Below are 24,677 nucleotides of genomic sequence, written 5' to 3'. Positions count from 1 at the left end.
TGTTTTGAACCCATGCAAAGGTTCTAAACTGCCTTTCATTCAAGTCAAGCTCCAGGAAGGTCACCGCTACATGAAGCTCCCTAGAAATGAACTTGAAACTAAGAATGAACTGAAGAACGAAAAAAAGCAACAAGGAATCGAACGCTGTGAATCAAGACTCATAAGTGACAGAAAAGTTAACTAAAGAAATGCTAGGTCTTAGAAAAGACATGTAAATTGAATTGCCAATTGAATCTCACAAGAACGACCGTTAGATGCAAATATTCAAGAGAGTCCTGAGACTTTACCAAGTTAAGTTAATGTGTTGTAGTTATGTTTTTAAGTAAACTTAATTGTGAAAAGTTATGCTGCTCTGGCGTGCGAATTGCTCCGGATGATTGAAGCCTGTGAAATATGTGCGTGCGATCATCAGTTCCATGTAAACAGATCAGGAGGAAAACAATGCGCATGTGAATTGTATGTGAGCAAACGTTTGCCAGTGTCTGTACATAGCAAGGCTACTGCTTACAAGCGCAGAGTTTGTTAGCTTGCGGTTTAAAGAAAAGGACCCAACGGCGCGTGTGTGCAACGCGAGGAGACTGCAAGGCCGCGGGGAAGCAGACTAACATTCTTTGTGAACTGCAGGGCACCAGAATACCGTGAGAGAAAGGAGCTTGAAATCTCAAGTTCTAAAGCATGCAGCGAGTAGTACAGTGAAACTGAAGGTCTCATTTCTTTTCTAGGAGGGGAAAAGAAAATAAGCTAAAGGTGGTCAGTTAAAAAGAAACCAAGGATAAAACTGATCAGAAACTCAAGCAGTAAATGGTTGAGGGAGGAACATTTCTTCAGTGGTTCAACTAGTAGAATTCCAAAGGGACTAACTAGGCAGCAGAATGCACATAAAGAAAAAAACTGGTGCTGGATTCCATTCTCACTGTGCAGTAGACATGGAGGTGAAACAGTCCCAACTTTAATATCAGATAAAGCATCCTTTACATCAAGTAAAAAAAAGTTTCTTTAAAAAAAAAGAACATTCACCAGCTATATATGGCAGTTGCTACTTACCAGTAAGTCTGAGGCTTGCATTGGTTTAGAGCCAGATGCTAGGCCCAGCCCACCATTTAATGTGTGTTGCAAAGTGTTAAAAGTTTTTGTCCAAAGTAAAATGCTTCAACAGTTAATGCAACACTATCTTACTCCACATGAGCACACATCGATTTACTCAGATTTATTTTATGAACTACGCCTATACATGATAGAAAGGATAGGAACGGTAGAAACTTTTCTGCAGCTCCCATGCAGAGGGGAAGAGTGCGCATGTGACAAAACAGATCCAAGCCACTGAAAGACAATGAGGAACAAGTTACTTACCTGTAACTATAGTTCTCCAGAATGGGTCTGGAATGGATTCACATGCTCATGAATAATCCCGGTCAGGCCGGGAAGCCTCAGTAAAAACAGTTGCGTTTCTAAACTGTCTTTCTCCTATACACCAATCAGCGATCTCTGGGTCATACTGCCACAACCAATGACGCCCTCTCCCCAAGCCCCTCCGGCAGCCATCTTCAGATTTGGCAAGCACGTAAGGAACAAGTTACTTACCTGTAACTGTTGTTCTCCAGCATGGGTCTGGCATGGATTCACATGCTCATGAATATTCCCCGTCGTCAGGCTGGGAATCCTCGGTAAAGAAAAAACCAGTATCAGTTTCGTTTCTGATCTGTCTTTCGTAGTAATAACCAATCACTGGTCTCTGCGTCATACTGACCACAGCCAATGACTGCCCTCTACCTAAGCACCGCCTCTGGCAGCCATCTTCAGATTTGGAAGCACGTGAAGTGGCAGTATGACCAAGTGAAGAGCCGCAGAGGGGTAGGCGGGAGGGTTCGCATGTGAATCCATGCCAGACCCATGCTGGAGAACAACAGTTACAGGTAAGTAACTTGTTCCTTCTCCAGCATGGGGTCTGGCATGGATTCACATGCTCATGAATAAAGAATACATAGCAGTACACACATGCACAACCACGGGAGGTGGCAAAGGCTCAACATTAAGCATCACATCAACTCAACATTAAGCATCTTACCTCCTCACCAGGCTCACCTCAGGCGAACAGGTTGCGCAGCACTGCTTGGCCGACCCTGGACTCCTCCCTGGAATCCCGGTCGACGCAGTAGAATTTCGTGAAGGTGTGCGTCGACCTCCACGTAGCAGCCCTGCATATGTCCAGCAGGGGCACACCAGATAGGAACGCCGTGGTAGCTGCGATCGCTCTGGTGGAATGGGCTCTCGGACGGCCAGGCAGCGGTCGGTTTGCCAACCGGTGACAGTACATGATACAGCCGGAGAGCCATCTGGAGATGGAAGCCTTCGAGAGAGCCTTCCCCTGATTGACAGGTCCAAAGTTCACAAAGAGTTGTGACGTCTTCCGAAAACCTTTCGTGCGGTCCACGTAGAACTTCAGCGCTCTAGCTACATCCAGCGAGTGCAAAGTCCTCTCAGCCGGCGACGAAGGCGACGGGAAGAACACAGGTAACACCAAGGGTTCGTTGAGATGAAAGTCCGACGGTACCTTGGGCATGAAGGAGGGGTGCGTCCTGAGCACTACCCTCGTGTCGTGGAAAGTCAAGTACGGGGCCTTGCAAGAAAGGGCCTGGATCTCTCCCACTCGTCGTGCGGAGGTGATGGCCACGAGAAAAGCTGTTTTCCACGATAGAAACTTCAACGGGGCCGAGTGCAGAGGCTCGAACGGAGGTCCCATGAGTTTGGTCAGTACCACGTTGAGCTCCCACGCCGGGGCCGGAGCCTTCACCGGCGGGAACGATCTGAACAGTCCCTTCATGAACTCTTTCACCAGACGAGACCACAAGGACGTCCGGCCCGTGGTTCTGGTGTATCGGGAGATCGCAGCAAGATGAATCTTGATGGACGCGTGTGCCAGACCAGCTTTGGCCAGCGTCAGCAGGTACGGCAGCACTTGGGGAGCCGTAATCCGTAGAGGGTTAATCTTCTGTGCGTGGCACCAGACAGAGAACCTCTTCCATTTGTGTCCGTAGCATTTAAGAGTCGAGGACGCCCTGGCCTTTGCAAGAACCTCTCTGCAATCGGCCGGTATGTCGTATCCTCCAAACTCTAACGCTGCAGGAGCCAGGCCTGCAAGTTCAGCGACTTCGGGTCGTGGTGGAGGATGGCGCCTCCTTCCCTGGAGAGTAGATCCGCGTCCGCCGGCAGCTTGATTGGCGGGGACGCCGACAAGTCCAGAAGGTCCGGGAACCATATCTGCCTCGGCCACGCAGGTGCGACGAGGATCATCCTGCACCGTGACCTCTTGAGCTGGTTGACGAGCCGGATTAGCAGAGGCAAGGGAGGGAACGCGTAGAGGAACAGGCCCTCCCAGGGGAACGAGAAAGCATCGCCCATGCTCCTCGTCTGGGGAAACCTGCTGGCGAACCTCCGGCACTTGGTGTTCGTCGCCGTCGCGAACAGGTCGATCTGGGGTGTGCCCCACCGTCGGAAGAGGCGATCCACCAGATCCTGCCGTAGTTCCCACTCGTGGCACGAGCGCAGCTCCCTGCTGAGTGAGTCGGCGATGGTGTTTTTTATCCCTGCCAGATGAAACGGCACCAGAAGAATCCCTTGGGCGACGGCCCAATGCCACAGGTCCTGCGCCTCCTTGGACAGCGCTGGGGACCTGGTTCCGCCCTGTTTCCTGATGTAAAACATGGTGGTGGTGTTGTCGGTGAAGATCCTCACCACCTTGCCCTTGAGGGACGGAAGGAAGGACCTGAGGGCCCAAAACACTGCACGGAGCTCCAGGACGTTGATATGCAGGGACTTCTCCGTCGGGAGCCAAAGTCCCCTTGCGTGCAGATTTTCGGTGTGCGCTCCCCACCCTTCTAGGGAGGCATCCGTGGTCACAGTCACCTGGTGGGCTGGGGTCTGGAAGTCCATGCCCGCCGTCAGATGCGCGCGGGTGCCCCACCACCGTATCGCTCGTCGGAAACTCTCGTCGAGCTTGATCCTTTCCTCGAAGCTGCCCGTCGTCTGGATCCAGCGCGCATCCAGGAACTCTTGCAACGGGCGCATCCGGAGCCTGCACATGGGAATGAGGTAGATTGCAGGAAGACATCATCCCGAGGAGGGACTTGATGGACCTCACCTTGGCCGCGTCGGCCACCAACATCCGTTGCACCTTGCCCAAGATGGTCCTGGTCCTCTCCTCCGACGGGGAGGCCAGAAGGGACACTGTGTCGAGCCTCGCTCCCAGAAACAGTGCGACTTGCGCGGGCACCAGGTGGGATTTGGCGTAGTTCACGGAGAATCCCAGGTCCGTGAGGAGTTGGACGGTCCTTGCCGTGTGGACCACGGCGAGCTCCCTCGTCTTGGCGCGGATGAGCCAGTCGTCCAGGTAGGGGTAGACGTGAATCCCCTCGCGGCGCAGCTGCGCCGCCACCGGTGCGAGGCACTTGGTGAAAACCCTGGGTGCCGACCGCAGTCCGAAGGGAAGGGCTTTGAACTGGTAATGACGCCCTTGGACCACGAATCTGAGGAATTTTCGGTGCCCCTTTAGGATGGGAATGTGGAAGTAGGCATCCTCCAAATCCAACGACGATAGGAAGTCTCCTTCCTCCAGCTGACCCAGGACGTGCTGGAGGGTGACCATCCGGAACTTCTGCGCCTTGATGAACTTGTTCAGGCGTCGCAGGTCCAGGATGGGGCGCCATCCTCCCGTCTTCTTCTTCACGAGGAAGTAACGCGAGTAGACTCCGGAGCCCCGAAGCCTCTTTGGGACGAGTTCGATGGCGCCCTTTCTGAGCATCGCCTTTACCTCCAGGAGAAGTTGAGGGACGTGAAGTTCTTTCCTGGCCACGGGGGGGACGCGCGGGCACCTTCTTTGAAACTCGAGCGCGTGGCCCCGGGCCAGGGCGTCCAGCACCCAACGGTCGGTGGAGATGGACTCCCACACGCTGACGAAGCCCGCCAGCCGGCCTCCCACCGGGGTGCTTCGGTGGGGGCCCGACCCCACGGCCGGTTCAATCCTGCTTGGACGCGGCCTTGCCGCCTTGGCCTCCTTGGCGACGACGGCGGGGGCCGCCAGACTTGCCTCGTCCTCTGTAGGCCTCTTGCGACGACGAGCGGGCCGCTTGACGGTAGGAAGCGAAACCGCCGCCGGAACCTTTGGAGGCGCCCTTGCCTCCGCCGCTCCGAAAGGGCGTCCGCCGTTGCTGCAGTACTCCAAGGGCCCGGGCCGTCTCAGTATCCGCCTTGATGGCCTGAAGGGAATCGTCCACTGTCTTCCCAAACAGGTTGTTCCCGTCGAAGGGCATGTCCAGGACCCTGGTCTGGACGTCCTGCCGAAAGTCCGTAGCCTTGAGCCATCCGCGACGTCGAAGGCAAACGCCGTTGCCCATCTGGCGGAACCCAGTGTCGGCGATGTCCGTCGCCACGGTGATGGCGTGGTCCGAGGCCACCTCACCTTCCTGCAGGATCTCAAGGGCCTCCGCCCTCTTGTCGTCCGGCAGAAAATCCAGCAGGGGAGCTATCTTGTACCAGAGTTCCCTGTCGTAGCGGGCCACGATAGCCAAGGCGTTGGCCGCTTTAATCGTCGTCGCCGCCGACGTGATGACTCTGCGTCCCATGGCATCCAATTTCTTTCCCTCGCCGTCCGGCGGGGAAGTCGACGTGGAGGCCGCACCCCCCCCCGCTTTCTTCCTGGCTGCCGCGGAGACGACGGAGTCCGGGGTAGGCTGCGCCCGGAGGCATAGGGGGGCCGAGTCCGGGACCCGGTACTTTTTCTCGTACCGGTCTCTTTTCGCTGGCGTCGTGGAAGGGTTCTTGAGGAGGGAAAGGCCCTCATCCCAAATGTCGTCCAACAGAGGCACTGCGAGGACCGTCTTCCTCTTGGTCTCGCGCCGTTGGTAAAGGAAGCCTTCCTTTTTCTTCTCCTCAGGGCAGAGTTGGAAAAGCTCGGATGCCCTGGCGATCATTGAGTGGAACGATCCAATCTCGTCGGGCGGAGAAGCCCTGGTGGGAGGCGACGACGGAAAATCCTCGTCGTATGCCTCGTCGTCCGTACCCGTCGCTGCCGTGTCAGTCCCCGTATCATCCCCTCGGGTGGACGGGGAGGAGGGCTGGACGGGGCGCGACGGTTGAAAAGGAGGCGGTGGATGGATCCTTCTTTTCTTGGTAGGGGGAACACCAGAAGGTCCCGGTTCTGGGTCCCCCGACGGGAGAGGTTCCTCCGTCGGTAACGGTAGTCTCGTCCTTATCTCGGAGCATAAGGACTGTATAGCCAACAAAATGGCCGCTGAGTTGTCTTGCGGCGCTGGCAGAGGGGAATCCGACGGGCGAGCAGGGGCCCCGTCGGTATCCTCGACGATGTCGTCGTCGTCACCTGCGTCGGGGCCCATTCCGACGGGCTGGTCTTGTTCCACGCCTAGGCCGTGGCTTAAGACCTCGATCAGTTCCTCTTCTGAGGTTGAGGCCGAATCTACGACGACGCCCTGCCCCCCCTTCTTCCCCACGGAGGGTTTCACGGGGGTCCTATCGATGGGCACGAAAGAAGACTCCCTCCGAGGAGGCAGGGAGATTCTGGGCCCCGAGGCCGCCACCACTGGTGCAGCCTCCACAGGCTGGGCCAGGGCCGCCGCGACCGTTTCGATAGAGGGCTTGGTCGCATGGATCAAGGCCTTCACCACCTTAGGTGCGCTCACCGCCTTATCCTTGAGGGAGGGGGCACTGCCACGCTCCTCCTCTGCCTTAGAGCTCGACCGGGGTCTCTCCAGGAGCTTCGCCGGGTGCTCGGCCTTCCTCTTACCCGACCCAGAGCGTTGGCTCGTGGTTGATGGCGCCGGGGAGGGTGCGCCCTGCCTGGCGCCCGTAGAGCCCGACCGTTCGGCGCTCCCGGTGCCAGCGGACTCGCGGTGCTTGGCCTTATGTTGGGCCCCCGTCGCCGGGGCGCCCTCAAAGGTCTTAGAAGACCGCTCAGATTTCTTCTTCTTCTCGCCAGACGGGCTCTTACCCTCCAGCCAGCTGGCGAGACGTTGATGGCGGTCCTTCATGGTCCGTTCCGACATGTTGCCGCAAAACGCACAGTCCTTCTCCACGTGCGTCTTGTCCCCATGAAGGCAGTAAAGGCAGAAAGAGTGTTCGTCCTCCTTGAAGACGTTCTGCAGCTGGCATCCAGGGCAGGCCCTGAACAGCTTTCCGGGCGTCGAGCTTCCCTTCTCCTGGGCCATCTCCGAGACCGGGCCTGAGAAGCTTCTGGAGTCCTCCGAAGTGTAGCTCGACGAAATCTTCACCCTTGAGGGGCACAGATGAATCCGACACGGGTCCCCGTTGATCGGATGTAGGATCGGTGGAGCTTGAGGCTCTTTTGACCGAAAGAATCGAAGTTTTGTGAAAAAGCGCGAAAAAATAGCACTAACGCTCGAGAGCAATAGCACGAGGATCCCAACACATGAACGTGCGGTAAAAATCTGAAGATGGCTGCCAGAGGCGGTGCTTAGGTAGAGGGCAGTCATTGGCTGTGGTCAGTATGACGCAGAGACCAGTGATTGGTTATTACTACGAAAGACAGATCAGAAACGAAACTGATACTGGTTTTTTCTTTACCGAGGATTCCCAGCCTGACGACGGGGAATATTCATGAGCATGTGAATCCATGCCAGACCCCATGCTGGAGAAAGTGGCATTATGACCAAGAAGAGCCGCAAAGGGGGATGGCGAGAGGGTTCACATGTGAATCCATGCTGGAGAATAATAGTTAAAAGGTAAGCAACTTGTTCCTTCTCCAGCATGGAGTCTGATATGGTTTCACAAGCTCTTGAATAAAGAATACATAGCAGTACAATATTAGACAACCACAGGAGGTGGCAAAGCTCAACAGAAGCAATTACTCCTCCAGAATTGGCTCACCTTCAAGCGGACAGGTTGCATAGCACTGCTTGGCAGACCCTTGAATCCTCTCTGGAATCCCTGTCTACACAGTAGAATCTTGTGAAGGTGGGCGTGGACCGACGCAGCAGACAAGCAGATGTCCAGCAGGGGCACACCAGGCAGAAACAGTAGTTGCAGCGATTGCTCTGGTGGGATGGGCTCTCGAACGGCCGGGCAGCGGTCCGTTTGTCAACTGGTGACTGCGATACAGCGTGAGAGCCACCTGGAGATGGAAGCCCTGGACAAGGGCTTCCCCATTGTTCATAGGCCCAAAGTTCACAAATTGTTCAGACCTCGGAAACTGTGCGTGCTGCACAGGCTACATCCAGCGAGTGCAAAGTCCTTTGACCCGGTGGCGAAGGTTGCAGAATTAACACTGGCAACACCAAAGGCTTGTTGAGGTGGAATTCCGACAATCTTTGTCACGAAGGAGGGGTGCGTCCGCAGCACAGCCCTCGTGTTGTGGAAAGTCAGATAAGGCTGCTTGCAGGATAGGGCCTGAATCTCACCTACCCTACTAGCAGAGGCGATTGCCACGAGGAAGGCAGGTTTCCACAAGAGGGGCCTGATGCATAGGTTCCAAGGGGCCGACCCCATGAGCCTAGTCAGTACCTCATTGAGTTACCACGCTGGGTCAGAAGCCTTCACCAGTGGGAAGGATCAAAACAGTCCTTTGAAGAACTCCTTGACGAGATGTAGTATCAAAGAGAAGACCGTCCTGGAGACATGGTGTAGCGGGAGAGCACCACCAGATGTACCTTGATAGACCGTGCAGTAGCCCCATCTTGCCCAAGGAAAAAAGTACAGAAGAATATGCAGGCCATGACCCTCAGAGGATTGATCTGAGTTGAGGCACCATGTTGTGAAACGCTTCCACTTGTGCCCGTAGCACATTAGTCTTTGGCGCACTGGCCCTGGCAAGGACCTCCCTACAGTCCGCCGGCAACTCGTACCCTCCAAACTCAAAGGCTGCAGGAGCCAACCCTCAGGCTCAGCGACCCTGGGTCGTGATGCAGGATTGCGACCACTGGCAGTTTGACCGGGTGTGTCGTTGACAGGCTGAGAAGATCCGGGTACCAAATCCACCTCGGCCACCCCGGGGTAACTAATATAGTCTTGCATCGGCACCGTTTGAGTTGATTGAGGACTCAGCATGAGCGGCAACTGAGTTAGTGTACAGGAAGGAACAAGTTACTTAACTGTTCTCCAGCATGGGTCTGGCATGGATTCACATGCTCATGAATATTCCCCGCCAGGCTGGCAATCCTCGGTAAAGAATACAGTTTAATTTCTGAACTGTCTTTCTCCTAACAACCGATCTCTGGGTCATACTGCCCCCAGACAATAACTGCCCTCTACCCAAGCCCATCCTCTGGCAGCCATCTTCAGATTTGGTAGCACAAACTGGCAGTAGGAACAAGAGAAGAGCCACAGAGGGGTAGGCGGGAGGGTTCGCATGTGAATCCATGCCAGACCCATGCTGGAGAACAACAGCTACAGGGAAGTAATTTGTTCCTTCGCCAACATGGATTCACATGCTCATGAATAAATACATAGCAGTACACATGCAAAACAGGCGGTGGCAAGGCTCAACATTAAGCATCTCTTACCTCCTCACCAGGCTCACCTTCAGGGAAAAGGTTGCGCAACACTGCTTGGACTCTAGACTCCTCCCTGGAATCCCTGTCGACGCAGTAGAACTTCATGAAGGTGTGCGTCAACCTCCACGTAGCAGCTATGCAGATGTCCAGCAGAGGCACACCAGACAGGAACGCCGTAGTTGCAGCTATCGCTCTGGTCGAATGGGCTCTCGGTCAGCCAGGAGTCTCATCGCCACCCGGTGACAATGGGTGATGCACCCGGAGAGCCACCTGGACATGAAGCCTTGGAATAGGCCTTCCCATGGTTTACAGGGCCAAAGTTCACAAAAAGTTGCGCTGTCTTCCGAAAACTTTGTGCGGTCCACATAGAACTTCAGTGCACCGTAGCACTAACCTTGTCTCGTGAATGTCAAGTAGGGTGGATTAAAAGAGAGGGACTGGATCTCTCCCACTCGTCATTTGGAGGCGATGGCCACAAGAAAAGCAGTTTTCCATGACAAAAATTTAAATGGCGCCAAATGCATAGACGCGAACGAAGGACCCAGGAGCCTAGTCAGCGCCACATTGAGTTCCCACACTGGGGCAGGAGCCTTCAACGGCGGGAATGAACAAACAGTCCCCTGACAAACACCTTAACCAGACAGCGTGACCATAACGATCGTCACGCAGATCTGGTGTAGCGGGAGATAGCCGTCTGATGAACTTTGATGGAGGCATGGGCCAGTCCAGGTCAACGACAGCAGATCGGGCAGAACCTGCAGAGCCATGACTCGTAAAGGATCGATCTTCTGTGCACGGCACCAAACGGCGAACCTCTTCCATTTATATCCATAGCATTTTAGAGTAGGCGATGCGATTGGTAAGAACCTCCTTTCAGTCTGCTGGGAGATTGTAGCCCCCGAACACCAACGCTGCAGGAGCCAGGCCTTCAGGTTCAGCGATCCTGGGTCATGGTGCAGAATTGCGCCTCCTTCCCAGGCGAGAAGATCTGTATCGGTCTCAGCCACGCCGGTGCAGCAAGGATCATCTTGCACCGGGACCATCTGAAATTATCGACTTTTTGAAGCAACAGCAACTGGGGGAATGCATACAGAAACAGGTCAGGGCTGGGGAAACCTGCTGGCAAACCTCCGGCACTTGGTGTTTGTCGCCGTCGCAAACAGATAGATCTGGGGATTTGCCCAACTGCGAACAGGCGATCCACTTGGTCCTGCCGAAGTTACCACCCATGGCAAGAGTGCAGCTCCCTGCTGAGAGAGTCGGCGACTGTTCTTTACTCCTGCCCGGTGAAACGGGATGAGGAACATCCCCTAGGCCACAGCCCAGTGCCAAAGGTCCTGCGCCTCTTTGGAGAGTGCCGGGGATCTGGTGCACCCCGCTTCCTGATGTAAAACCTGGTGGTGTTCTTGTCCGTTAAGACCCGCACCACCTTGCCCTTGAGGGATGAAAGGACTTGAGGGCCCAAAACACTGCCCGCCGCTCCAGAATGTTTATGTGCAACATCTTCTCTGGCAGCCACAGGCCTCTTGCGTGAAGACTTCTGATGTGAGCACCCCAACATTCCAGAGAAGCCTCCGTCGTGACCATCTACTGGTGCCGTGGGGTCTGAAAATCTGCACGTCCGTACAGATGGGTGTCGCCTCCCCACCACTATCGCTCGACGGAAGCTCTCATCGAGTTTGATCTTGTACTGGAACCTTCCCGACACTTGTATCCAACGTCATCAAGGAACTCGTGTAGTGGACGCATCCGCAGCCAGCATAGTCAGATGAGGCAGATGCATGACGACATCATGCCGAGCAGACTTGAAGGTCCTCACAGTGGTGACTTTCAGTGCCAACAGCCGTTGCACCTTGCCCAAGATGGCCGCCATAGTTTCCTCTGACGGAGACGCCAAACACGAAACTGTTGAGTCGGGATCCCAGAAAAAGCACATCCTGCGATGGCGTCAAGCAGGACTTTGCATAGTTCACTGAGAACCCCAGATCCGTCTTGAGTCGGACGGTCTCTGTGTGGTCGACGTCGATGTCCTTTGCGCTTGCCCAGATGAGCCAGTCATCCAGGTAAGGGTATACATGTATCCCCGTAGACTCAGCTGCGCCGCCACCAGCGCCAGGCACTTGGTGAAAACCCTTGGCGCCGACTTCAATCCAAAGGGAAGGGCCTTGAACTGGTAATGTTGCCCTTGAACCAGTAAGCGCAGAAACTTGGTGTCCATTTTGCATGGGGATGTGAAAGTAGGCCCAGCGACGATACCAAGTCCCCCTCTTCTAGCGCTGTCCCAGTACGTGTTGCAGTCACCTTACGGAACTTTTGGGACTTTATGTACTTAAAACGACGGATGGTCTTTTTGACGAGGAAGGAACAAGTTACTTACCTGTAACTGTTGTTCTCCAGCATGGGTCTGGCATGGATTCACATGCTCATGAATATTCCCCGTCGTCAGGCTGGGAATCCTCGGTAAAGAAAAAACCAGTATCAGTTTCGTTTCTGATCTGTCTTTCGTAGTAATAACCAATCACTGGTCTCTGCGTCATACTGACCACAGCCAATGACTGCCCTCTACCTAAGCACCGCCTCTGGCAGCCATCTTCAGATTTGGAAGCACGTGAAGTGGCAGTATGACCAAGTGAAGAGCCGCAGAGGGGTAGGCGGGAGGGTTCGCATGTGAATCCATGCCAGACCCATGCTGGAGAACAACAGTTACAGGTAAGTAACTTGTTCCTTCTCCAGCATGGGGTCTGGCATGGATTCACATGCTCATGAATAAAGAATACATAGCAGTACACACATGCACAACCACGGGAGGTGGCAAAGGCTCAACATTAAGCATCACATCAACTCAACATTAAGCATCTTACCTCCTCACCAGGCTCACCTCAGGCGAACAGGTTGCGCAGCACTGCTTGGCCGACCCTGGACTCCTCCCTGGAATCCCGGTCGACGCAGTAGAATTTCGTGAAGGTGTGCGTCGACCTCCACGTAGCAGCCCTGCATATGTCCAGCAGGGGCACACCAGATAGGAACGCCGTGGTAGCTGCGATCGCTCTGGTGGAATGGGCTCTCGGACGGCCAGGCAGCGGTCGGTTTGCCAACCGGTGACAGTACATGATACAGCCGGAGAGCCATCTGGAGATGGAAGCCTTCGAGAGAGCCTTCCCCTGATTGACAGGTCCAAAGTTCACAAAGAGTTGTGACGTCTTCCGAAAACCTTTCGTGCGGTCCACGTAGAACTTCAGCGCTCTAGCTACATCCAGCGAGTGCAAAGTCCTCTCAGCCGGCGACGAAGGCGACGGGAAGAACACAGGTAACACCAAGGGTTCGTTGAGATGAAAGTCCGACGGTACCTTGGGCATGAAGGAGGGGTGCGTCCTGAGCACTACCCTCGTGTCGTGGAAAGTCAAGTACGGGGCCTTGCAAGAAAGGGCCTGGATCTCTCCCACTCGTCGTGCGGAGGTGATGGCCACGAGAAAAGCTGTTTTCCACGATAGAAACTTCAACGGGGCCGAGTGCAGAGGCTCGAACGGAGGTCCCATGAGTTTGGTCAGTACCACGTTGAGCTCCCACGCCGGGGCCGGAGCCTTCACCGGCGGGAACGATCTGAACAGTCCCTTCATGAACTCTTTCACCAGACGATGAGACCACAAGGACGTCCGGCCCGTGGTTCTGGTGTAACGGGAGATCGCAGCAAGATGAATCTTGATGGACGCGTGTGCCAGACCAGCTTTGGCCAGCGTCAGCAGGTACGGCAGCACTTGGGGAGCCGTAATCCGTAGAGGGTTAATCTTCTGTGCGTGGCACCAGACAGAGAACCTCTTCCATTTGTGTCCGTAGCATTTAAGAGTCGAGGACGCCCTGGCCTTTGCAAGAACCTCTCTGCAATCGGCCGGTATGTCGTATCCTCCAAACTCTAACGCTGCAGGAGCCAGGCCTGCAAGTTCAGCGACTTCGGGTCGTGGTGGAGGATGGCGCCTCCTTCCCTGGAGAGTAGATCCGCGTCCGCCGGCAGCTTGATTGGCGGGGACGCCGACAAGTCCAGAAGGTCCGGGAACCATATCTGCCTCGGCCACGCAGGTGCGACGAGGATCATCCTGCACCGTGACCTCTTGAGCTGGTTGACGAGCCGGATTAGCAGAGGCAAGGGAGGGAACGCGTAGAGGAACAGGCCCTCCCAGGGGAACGAGAAAGCATCGCCCATGCTCCTCGTCTGGGGAAACCTGCTGGCGAACCTCCGGCACTTGGTGTTCGTCGCCGTCGCGAACAGGTCGATCTGGGGTGTGCCCCACCGTCGGAAGAGGCGATCCACCAGATCCTGCCGTAGTTCCCACTCGTGGCACGAGCGCAGCTCCCTGCTGAGTGAGTCGGCGATGGTGTTTTTTATCCCTGCCAGATGAAACGGCACCAGAAGAATCCCTTGGGCGACGGCCCAATGCCACAGGTCCTGCGCCTCCTTGGACAGCGCTGGGGACCTGGTTCCGCCCTGTTTCCTGATGTAAAACATGGTGGTGGTGTTGTCGGTGAAGATCCTCACCACCTTGCCCTTGAGGGACGGAAGGAAGGACCTGAGGGCCCAAAACACTGCACGGAGCTCCAGGACGTTGATATGCAGGGACTTCTCCGTCGGGAGCCAAAGTCCCCTTGCGTGCAGATTTTCGGTGTGCGCTCCCCACCCTTCTAGGGAGGCATCCGTGGTCACAGTCACCTGGTGGGCTGGGGTCTGGAAGTCCATGCCCGCCGTCAGATGCGCGCGGGTGCCCCACCACCGTATCGCTCGTCGGAAACTCTCGTCGAGCTTGATCCTTTCCTCGAAGCTGCCCGTCGTCTGGATCCAGCGCGCATCCAGGAACTCTTGCAACGGGCGCATCCGGAGCCTGCACATGGGAATGAGGTAGATGCAGGAAGACATCATCCCGAGGAGGGACTTGATGGACCTCACCTTGGCCGCGTCGGCCACCAACATCCGTTGCACCTTGCCCAAGATGGTCCTGGTCCTCTCCTCCGACGGGGAGGCCAGAAGGGACACTGTGTCGAGCCTCGCTCCCAGAAACAGTGCGACTTGCGCGGGCACCAGGTGGGATTTGGCGTAGTTCACGGAGAATCCCAGGTCCGTGAGGAGTTGGACGGTCCTTGCCGTGTGGACCACGGCGAGCTCCCTCGTCTTGGCGCGGATGAGCCAGTCGTCCAGGTAGGGGTAGACGTGAATCCCCTCGCGGCGCAGCTGCGCCGCCACCGGTGCGAGGCACTTGGTGAAAACCCTGGGTGCCGACCGCAGTCCGAAGGGAAGGGCTTTGAACTGGTAATGACGCCCTTGGACCACGAATCTGAGGAATTTTCGGTGCCCCTTTAGGATGGGAATGTGGAAGTAGGCATCCTCCAAATCCAACGACGATAGGAAGTCTCCTTCCTCCAGCTGACCCAGGACGTGCTGGAGGGTGACCATCCGGAACTTCTGCGCCTTGATGAACTTGTTCAGGCGTCGCAGGTCCAGGATGGGGCGCCATCCTCCCGTCTTCTTCTTCACGAGGAAGTAACGCGAGTAGACTCCGGAGCCCCGAAGCCTCTTTGGGACGAGTTCGATGGCGCCCTTTCTGAGCATCGCCTTTACCTCCAGGAGAAGTTGAGGGACGTGAAGTTCTTTCCTGGCCACGGGGGGGACGCGCGGGCACCTTCTTTGAAACTCGAGCGCGTGGCCCCGGGCCAGGGCGTCCAGCACCCAACGGTCGGTGGAGATGGACTCCCACACGCTGACGAAGCCCGCCAGCCGGCCTCCCACCGGGGTGCTTCGGTGGGGGCCCGACCCCACGGCCGGTTCAATCCTGCTTGGACGCGGCCTTGCCGCCTTGGCCTCCTTGGCGACGACGGCGGGGGCCGCCAGACTTGCCTCGTCCTCTGTAGGCCTCTTGCGACGACGAGCGGGCCGCTTGACGGTAGGAAGCGAAACCGCCGCCGGAACCTTTGGAGGCGCCCTTGCCTCCGCCGCTCCGAAAGGGCGTCCGCCGTTGCTGCAGTACTCCAAGGGCCCGGGCCGTCTCAGTATCCGCCTTGATGGCCTGAAGGGAATCGTCCACTGTCTTCCCAAACAGGTTGTTCCCGTCGAAGGGCATGTCCAGGACCCTGGTCTGGACGTCCTGCCGAAAGTCCGTAGCCTTGAGCCATCCGCGACGTCGAAGGCAAACGCCGTTGCCCATCTGGCGGAACCCAGTGTCGGCGATGTCCGTCGCCACGGTGATGGCGTGGTCCGAGGCCACCTCACCTTCCTGCAGGATCTCAAGGGCCTCCGCCCTCTTGTCGTCCGGCAGAAAATCCAGCAGGGGAGCTATCTTGTACCAGAGTTCCCTGTCGTAGCGGGCCACGATAGCCAAGGCGTTGGCCGCTTTAATCGTCGTCGCCGCCGACGTGATGACTCTGCGTCCCATGGCATCCAATTTCTTTCCCTCGCCGTCCGGCGGGGAAGTCGACGTGGAGGCCGCACCCCCCCCCGCTTTCTTCCTGGCTGCCGCGGAGACGACGGAGTCCGGGGTAGGCTGCGCCCGGAGGCATAGGGGGGCCGAGTCCGGGACCCGGTACTTTTTCTCGTACCGGTCTCTTTTCGCTGGCGTCGTGGAAGGGTTCTTGAGGAGGGAAAGGCCCTCATCCCAAATGTCGTCCAACAGAGGCACTGCGAGGACCGTCTTCCTCTTGGTCTCGCGCCGTTGGTAAAGGAAGCCTTCCTTTTTCTTCTCCTCAGGGCAGAGTTGGAAAAGCTCGGATGCCCTGGCGATCATTGAGTGGAACGATCCAATCTCGTCGGGCGGAGAAGCCCTGGTGGGAGGCGACGACGGAAAATCCTCGTCGTATGCCTCGTCGTCCGTACCCGTCGCTGCCGTGTCAGTCCCCGTATCATCCCCTCGGGTGGACGGGGAGGAGGGCTGGACGGGGCGCGACGGTTGAAAAGGAGGCGGTGGATGGATCCTTCTTTTCTTGGTAGGGGGAACACCAGAAGGTCCCGGTTCTGGATCCCCCGACGGGAGAGGTTCCTCCGTCGGTAACGGTAGTCTCGTCCTTATCTCGGAGCATAAGGACTGTATAGCCAACAAAATGGCCGCTGAGTTGTCTTGCGGCGCTGGCAGAGGGGAATCCGACGGGCGAGCAGGGGCCCCGTCGGTATCCTCGACGATGTCGTCGTCGTCACCTGCGTCGGGGCCCATTCCGACGGGCTGGTCTTGTTCCACGCCTAGGCCGTGGCTTAAGACCTCGATCAGTTCCTCTTCTGAGGTTGAGGCCGAATCTACGACGACGCCCTGCCCCCCCTTCTTCCCCACGGAGGGTTTCACGGGGGTCCTATCGATGGGCACGAAAGAAGACTCCCTCCGAGGAGGCAGGGAGATTCTGGGCCCCGAGGCCGCCACCACTGGTGCAGCCTCCACAGGCTGGGCCAGGGCCGCCGCGACCGTTTCGATAGAGGGCTTGGTCGAATGGATCAAGGCCTTCACCACCTTAGGTGCGCTCACCGCCTTATCCTTGAGGGAGGGGGCACTGCCACGCTCCTCCTCTGCCTTAGAGCTCGACCGGGGTCTCTCCAGGAGCTTCGCCGGGTGCTCGGCCTTCCTCTTACCCGACCCAGAGCGTTGGCTCGTGGTTGATGGCGCCGGGGAGGGTGCGCCCTGCCTGGCGCCCGTAGAGCCCGACCGTTCGGCGCTCCCGGTGCCAGCGGACTCGCGGTGCTTGGCCTTATGTTGGGCCCCCGTCGCCGGGGCGCCCTCAAAGGTCTTAGAAGACCGCTCAGATTTCTTCTTCTTCTCGCCAGACGGGCTCTTACCCTCCAGCCAGCTGGCGAGACGTTGATGGCGGTCCTTCATGGTCCGTTCCGACATGTTGCCGCAAAACGCACAGTCCTTCTCCACGTGCGTCTTGTCCCCATGAAGGCAGTAAAGGCAGAAAGAGTGTTCGTCCTCCTTGAAGACGTTCTGCAGCTGGCATCCAGGGCAGGCCCTGAACAGCTTTCCGGGCGTCGAGCTTCCCTTCTCCTGGGCCATCTCCGAGACCGGGCCTGAGAAGCTTCTGGAGTCCTCCGAAGTGTAGCTCGACGAAATCTTCACCCTTGAGGGGCACAGATGAATCCGACACGGGTCCCCGTTGATCGGATGTAGGATCGGTGGAGCTTGAGGCTCTTTTGACCGAAAGAATCGAAGTTTTTGTGAAAAAGCGCGAAAAAATAGCACTAACGCTCGAGAGCAATAGCACGAGGATCCCAACACATGAACGTGCGGTAAAAATCTGAAGATGGCTGCCAGAGGCGGTGCTTAGGTAGAGGGCAGTCATTGGCTGTGGTCAGTATGACGCAGAGACCAGTGATTGGTTATTACTACGAAAGACAGATCAGAAACGAAACTGATACTGGTTTTTTCTTTACCGAGGATTCCCAGCCTGACGACGGGGAATATTCATGAGCATGTGAATCCATGCCAGACCCCATGCTGGAGAATTAACAAGTACACTCTGGAGCCCGGAGCCTCTTTGGGACGAGCTCTATCACAAACTTTTTTAGCATGGCCCGCACCTCCACCAGCAGCTGAGGGATATGGTTTTCCGGCCGGGCCACCAGTGGTATTTGAGGACACTTCCGTTGAAATTCTAGGGTTTGTCCGTGGGCGAGAGTCCAGCAGCCAACGTTCGGTGGAGATGGTCTGCCACACGCTGATGAATTCGATAGCCGGCCTCCCACTGGGGTGCACGGATGGAGGCCATGGCCGGTTAAATCTTGTTTTGACGTCGAAGCGCTGCCTTGGGGAGCTTGGCGACGATATCCTCCAGATTTGGCATGGCCCCTGTAGGTCTCCTGGGCCGAAGAGCAGGAGGGTTGACGGTAGGACAAAGCACCTCCACTGAATCCTTTGGAAGAACATTGGGATTTTCTGCTGGAGTCCGAAAGGACAGCCGTCGCTTTTGAAGCGTGCCCAGGGAACGAGCTGTCTGTGTCCACCTTGATGGCTTGAAGAGACTGATGCAGTCTTCCTGAACAAATTTTCCCCGAAGGGCATGTCCAACACCTTCGACTGCACATCCTGGTGACAATTTGTGGCCCTAAACCAGTGCCGAAGGCAAACGCTGTTGCCCATTTGGCGGAACCCTGTGTCGGCGATGTCCTTGGCCTCTGATGGCGTGGTCTGATGCCACCTCACCTTCCTGTAGAATCTCCAAAGCTTCTGCCCTCTTGTCATCAGGAAGGATGGGAGCGATCTTGAACCACAGCTCCCGGTTGTAACCCGCCACAAAGGCGAGAGCATTGGCGGCCTTGATGGCAGTCACTGCTGACATAACTTCGCTCCATGGCATCTAGCTTCTTCCCCTACTGTCTGGGGGAGAGGAGGCTGCCGAGAGGGAGACGTGGGGAGAGGGAGGCGAGGGGTTGCAAGGAGGAGGGTGAATCTTCTTGGCTGGTGTTTCCCCGGACGGTTCGGGAGCCGAGGGAGGGGCCACCACTTGTGGATCTCCGAGCATAGCGTATGCAAGGCAGTGAGAATGTCCAAGATATCTCCAGGTGGCTGTGGCGACGAGAAGGCGTTTGCGGCCATGGCTGGTCCTCCAAGCCTTCCTCATCCTGCCATTCCTAGTCGTCACCTTCATAATCGCCCTCGTCGGTATCCTTGCCGAAGGGCCTGCTCTTGAGCATTGTTCCTCCTGGAAGATCTGGAGGTTGGTAAGCTCCTCTCCTCTGAAGAGATCCGTGCCCTGGAGGGCTACTGTGCCCCACCCTTCTCTGCGACCAAGGGAGACTATGTCAGTGAAATAGGCATCTTCTCCGGCGTCTTTTCGATGGGCTGAAAATTATACTCCATAAAGTCACTCTTTAATTCAGCAACAATACCAAATTTTGTAGCTGCTCTTTAGTGCAATACATTCTTCCTGGTCATCCGTAGAAACACACCAGTGGTTTGTAGTCTCCTGGAGAATTTAGGGTACAATATGGGATCCTTGCTGCTTTAAAGGATTTCTATCCTTGTTCCACCATCTGTGAAGTCATCTGTTAGGAACAATATCATCCATTCAGAGGATTTACAACTCTTTGAATGAGATTAATCCTCAAAGAAAGGTTTCACAGTAAGGTGTGTTCCCCATTATGGAGAGAAAAAAATATTCTCTACAGTGTCTGGGAGATCATGTTTTGTGGCAAGTGTGGCCTGAAACAGCTGAATGGTGTTTCCCAACATTCTTGAATAAGGAGATTCTCAGAGGATTGTCTTAAGTGTGTAATGGCTTAGAACGTTGAATTGCCATTGATGAGGGAATCAAAGAATATTTGGATGTGAAAGATTCAGACAGGAGCTTCAAGGTAAAGACAATACTTGGTGACAAACCCCTCCTACGGATTAGGCATTGGGCATGTGATTGTGTGCATATCTGCAGTAGGTTTGGCTGAAGTATGTACCTGAGTGAATTGCAGACTTAAGCAGTCGTGGTAAGATTCCGGCACCATGTAGTAAAGATGCTTTATGTGCGTCTGCAGCATCTTTCGATGGCATCAGAAGTATCAACACCATGTTTGTGGGCAGGATTATGGTTGCTGGGAGCCAACATAGATTGCCCAAGTGTTGATGGTTTACTGTTGCCATGTTTAGGCCGGGACTTAAGGGTGCAGCCCCTCGGTCATCATGGTATGCCAACTGAGCAGGTTTGTGTGGCTCTATGGAGTTGGCTAAGGGGGTGCTTTCAACATACCCTGCTCCTGTGCCGCTGCAGATCTTCACTACATCCCCTCTGCCTTTCCTGGGCTCTTTCACCCGCAACATATTAATTTCGGCGGCAGCCTGCCCCTAAAATGGCCACCATCCGCATTTGTTTATGCATTGCCTAGCAACGACCAAGTTCTTCTTGAGGCACATCCGCAGGCGGAAGCCCCCCACCCCCCCTGTGTTAAGGCCCACGAGTGTACATGCCCTGTTTTGCTCCCGTTTGCGCACTGTGGCGCTGGCACCGTTCCCTACGTGTCGCTGATAATGTAAGTCCTATTCTTTGACTCGGCCATTATTCTGGTCATACTGATGCCCCAATTGCTTCCAGCACTCTCAACCGGAAACTGACTTTTGCTTACCGCTGTTCTAAGGAAGAAGATCTATTGGGTATTTAACTGTATTAATGGTCTTTGCACCTTACTATGACGCCGTTCAAATATCATCAATCAGTTCTGGGTGCTTTGTTGGTAATTCACGTGTGTCCACCAGCTGAAATATACTTTGGAAATCGAATATTGTTGGCTTCATTGTAGAGTTGGCCCGCCACCCTTTTTTACATTAGCACGGCTCGTTTAGCCACAGGCTCAAGATACTTTATACTCTTACTGCTATTATCCTGCTTGCTGTATCTAGCCGCCCGCTATTCCGTTGAGCCTCACTACCGCTTTGTTCGTTCATAGCGTTCGCCTCAATGCTAGTGTTGCCAACCTTGATGTGTTCTGTTTATAGGAAGATCGATATCTGTCGGGATGTCTACTTAGTTGCAACTTACATCACCATGGATATTGCTATGCCAGATTGTTGCTTGCTTCCGTACTAATGAGGCTTACTACATTGCTTCTGCATTCGTAAGTCCTCAGTGAGATCCAGAAGCTAGGCTTCTCTGCTCGTCATTTATTTGTGCGTTTACTCGCAGTCTGTAGCGGCACATCCTATGACATCAGTTGTCCAAACCCACACAACAAAAACACTTTACCATTTACTTGCATCACCCATTTGGCTACATGCTTCTGTTCCTCTGCCAGGTCAATCAGTAGCCAGGTCCCCATTTAATTTGTACACCCTAGCCCAGTGCACCTTCATGGTGCAACCACCGGTCACTATGTCACATGCTTCATTTCTCACTATCCCTACTCCGACACCAAGCAATTGCCCTTCTATCTCCATGCCCGTAGGCCCACAGCATACTATCACCTCCAAGCCTTCTGCCTTGACATCACTCCCAACCCTCATCTACATTCTCCTGCCCTATGGTTGGAACACTTCACTACCAAACCTCTCCCTAATCAGCCATGCGCATTACATCTCAGGAACCTTAGGCTAGGTTCCAGATTTCCCCACACAACTGGGTGCTCTCACACCCCAACTACCACGGCTAAATTGAGCAAAACCCTTGACCATAGCTTACAAAGCCTAAAGTCAGTAGCCACTAAAAACACCTCTCCTAAAGTCGCTTTGAACCTCAGCAGCAACCCTATAACGGACAGCAACATATCAATTAAGGGTGCCCTTGTCAATGCCAGGTCCCTCCTTGCCCATGCGTTGGACATTGCCGACTTCACATTACAGTCCAAGACTTAGGGCTTTCTAGCCATTACAGAGTCCTGGTTACACGCAGAAGCTGGTCTCACTCTCTGGTCATCCCAAATGGCTACTCCATTATTAGATGCGACCATAACAACAACCAATCCAAAGGCAGTGGCATTGCCTTTATATTCAGAAATTCCCTTGCTTTCAGACCCATTCCTAATCAACATAACCCTTCAGCAGAGCAACTCTGTCAAAATGCCCATATCTCCCAACCAAACCGCTACGATAGACCTTATCTACTGGCCCCCAGGTCATGTCACCACCTTCGTAGACTACATTACATCCTTAGCAGCAGTCAACACTAAGCCTAACTCGCAAATTCTCTTACTGGGTGATTTCAATTTGGGCTTCCAAGACCCCAATGACTAATGCCTTGGACTTTGCCTGTACTCACTAATCTAGGTTTCTTACACCACATCCATGAACCTACTTGTAACAAAGGGAGAACCCTGGATTGGTCTACCTGAACTGCAGCATTAACAGTGTCCAACACCCCCTACGCATGGTCAGACCAACATACTATAACGTTCAACATCAAGGCTACCAACAAATGCGCCAAACAGAACATAGCACCTTCCATTAGCACTAGGAATAAAAGGGATGTAACTAGGGAGAAACTGCTCCCTTTAATCCTTCCTATACTCAACGCCTCAAGGACATGTGCCAACCCTACAGTCTTAATTGATACCTATAATCAAGCTATTCTGAAAGCCCTCAATACTATAGAGCGACTCAAACAGCGGGAACCCAAACCCTGTGCATATCTCAATTCCTGGTTCAAACCTCACTTAAGAGCACTGCGCAAGGAAAAGAGAATCTCAGGCACGTTGGAAAAGCCTTCCATCAGATGCCAATAAGAACAGCCTTATTCTAGCATTACTCAACTACAAAGTGGCAATCTTCCATGGAAAAAAAGACACTTCTAATGCATATTGCAAGCAGAATCAAACACCAAAGAGATCTTTAAAATACTAAAATAAATGTAATCTCCCGCAGTATTACCAGACACCTGTAGCAACGACTGTATATGGTGAGCTAACATTCAAAAAGCTCTGACAAAACCTCATCTCTTCAAATCAAAATCAAAGCGAAAATAATGTAGTCTATTGGCTGACTCACATTTTGGGAACCCCACCATCAGCACCACTACACCTCCATACACCTTCAAACCATTTAGCTTCTCTCCCCTCTCCATCAAGGAAGTTGAAAACATTATCAGTAAACTTAAACTTTCCAACTGCCAGGGGGACGCATGCCCAGCCCCCATCATTAAGGAGGCTACTCACAAATTGGCACTATTCATCACCGCCCTCATTAATTCATCTTTCAACACAGTGATAGTACCAGACAACCTTAAAGATGCGTGGGTCATTTGACCTGGTCTCTTACCCGACAAACTAATGGCGTAATTTCGGCATCAGCCTACACATGTAGACTTTATCACAGCATTTCGGCAGTTACTTACCAGATCCCTGATTATGTCTAAACTGGATTACTGTAATGCCCTTTAGCTAGGGACCAGTAAGAACAATGCCATCATGGCAGCCCTAAACGTTTCAAGGAACCAGCATATCTCGGACACCAGACTGAGCCTCCGCTGGCTCTCAGTCTCACAAAGAATCTCCCTCAAAACTCACTCATTAACTGCCTAGCCAACCAGGCCCAGACTATCTGGCTACCCAATTTTCTCCCGAGACTTCCACCCGACCACAGCCTCTGCCACTCCTTGCTAGATTCAAGCTCAGGAAAGCCGGTGGGTCAAGTTTCCCATTCCTTGCCACCAAGTTGTGCAACTCCCGGCCCCAAACCACTCCGAACCTACTTTCCACTCGTTAAAGTGTAAAGTCAAACTGTGGCTCCAGGCACAAGATTCGTAAACCACCTCTAGCCTCAATGGTAACAATCCTTAATACTCTTGGTCATTTAACCTGATGTTGGCCCAGGTGCCTGTATTCTGTAATCTATGGAAATTCTATTGTAAATCTGTTCTTGTACCCTTTATGTAATCTGTATTAAGTAAATTGTTTTTTGGCTGTATACTGTGCCTCTAAACTCAAGAAATGCGCCCAAATGCCCTTGGGCCAGGTGCGCTTTATAAATAAAATACAAATACCATCTTGGATAGTATCTAGGGGTTCAGATTTGATCTTGGACACTGACTCAGATTGTCAACCTTTTCGGTGTCAAGCAATTAAGTGTGATCTGGTGTTTGGGATTCCATAGCATAGTTAGAACACCTTTTGGCTATCCGCACCTTTAATCTTTTTTGTTTTAAATGTCTACATTTGTCAATGGCATAGTAACAGGGAAGCTATACATTACACTCTCAATGCGAGTCTTGCAAGGCAAAGTCTTAGCAATCTGCGCAGTGTTTAAAACTGAGTACGTCCCATAGGTGAGATGTAACCCATGCAGGCGAAACAGAAACCAAAGAGGAAGGCAGGCACGCACTCATATCTAATTAGGTCTGCTTTTGTCCCTACTGTGAATTGGTTACCACTACAGATGACTTCAGTCTCCAGTTCCATGAAGATGGGAAATCTCTTCAGATCATGGGGCTGGGGGGGCAGGGCGCAAGCTGTGACGTTGATAAGTCTTGAACTGAGTCATTCTTTTGGTAATGGGGAGCAGCATTCACTACCGGGAACATACAGCGGTACACAGAGTAGGGAGTGTTACAATAAGGCCCATTACTGAAGTAATTTTACTTTGGACAAAAAAACTTACTCACACCAAACAGATGGCGGCCTATACAAAGCATTTCAGTAAACCCATCCATTAGCCTTAGAAATAATATGCTTATCTCCTGAACCCACCACAAATTTCTGGCCAAATAACCAGTGCAACTTTACCTCTG

The 24,677-nt window shown here is 54.0% G+C and overlaps 1 protein-coding gene across 5 annotated transcripts in view; it reads right to left on the bottom strand.

Moving 5' to 3' along the window:
- SF1 (splicing factor 1) overlaps window positions 1-24,677 on the bottom strand; it is a 292,507-nt gene that overhangs the window by 39,710 nt on the left and 228,120 nt on the right. The window lies entirely within an intron of this gene.

This window comes from Ambystoma mexicanum, chromosome 2p (assembly GCF_040938575.1).
Source record: "Ambystoma mexicanum isolate Mex_15411 chromosome 2p, UKY_AmexF1_1, whole genome shotgun sequence".
NCBI lineage: Eukaryota > Metazoa > Chordata > Amphibia > Caudata > Ambystomatidae > Ambystoma > Ambystoma mexicanum.
Note: the sequence above shows the minus strand (reverse complement) of the source record. Positions and strands in the feature narration are given on the sequence as shown.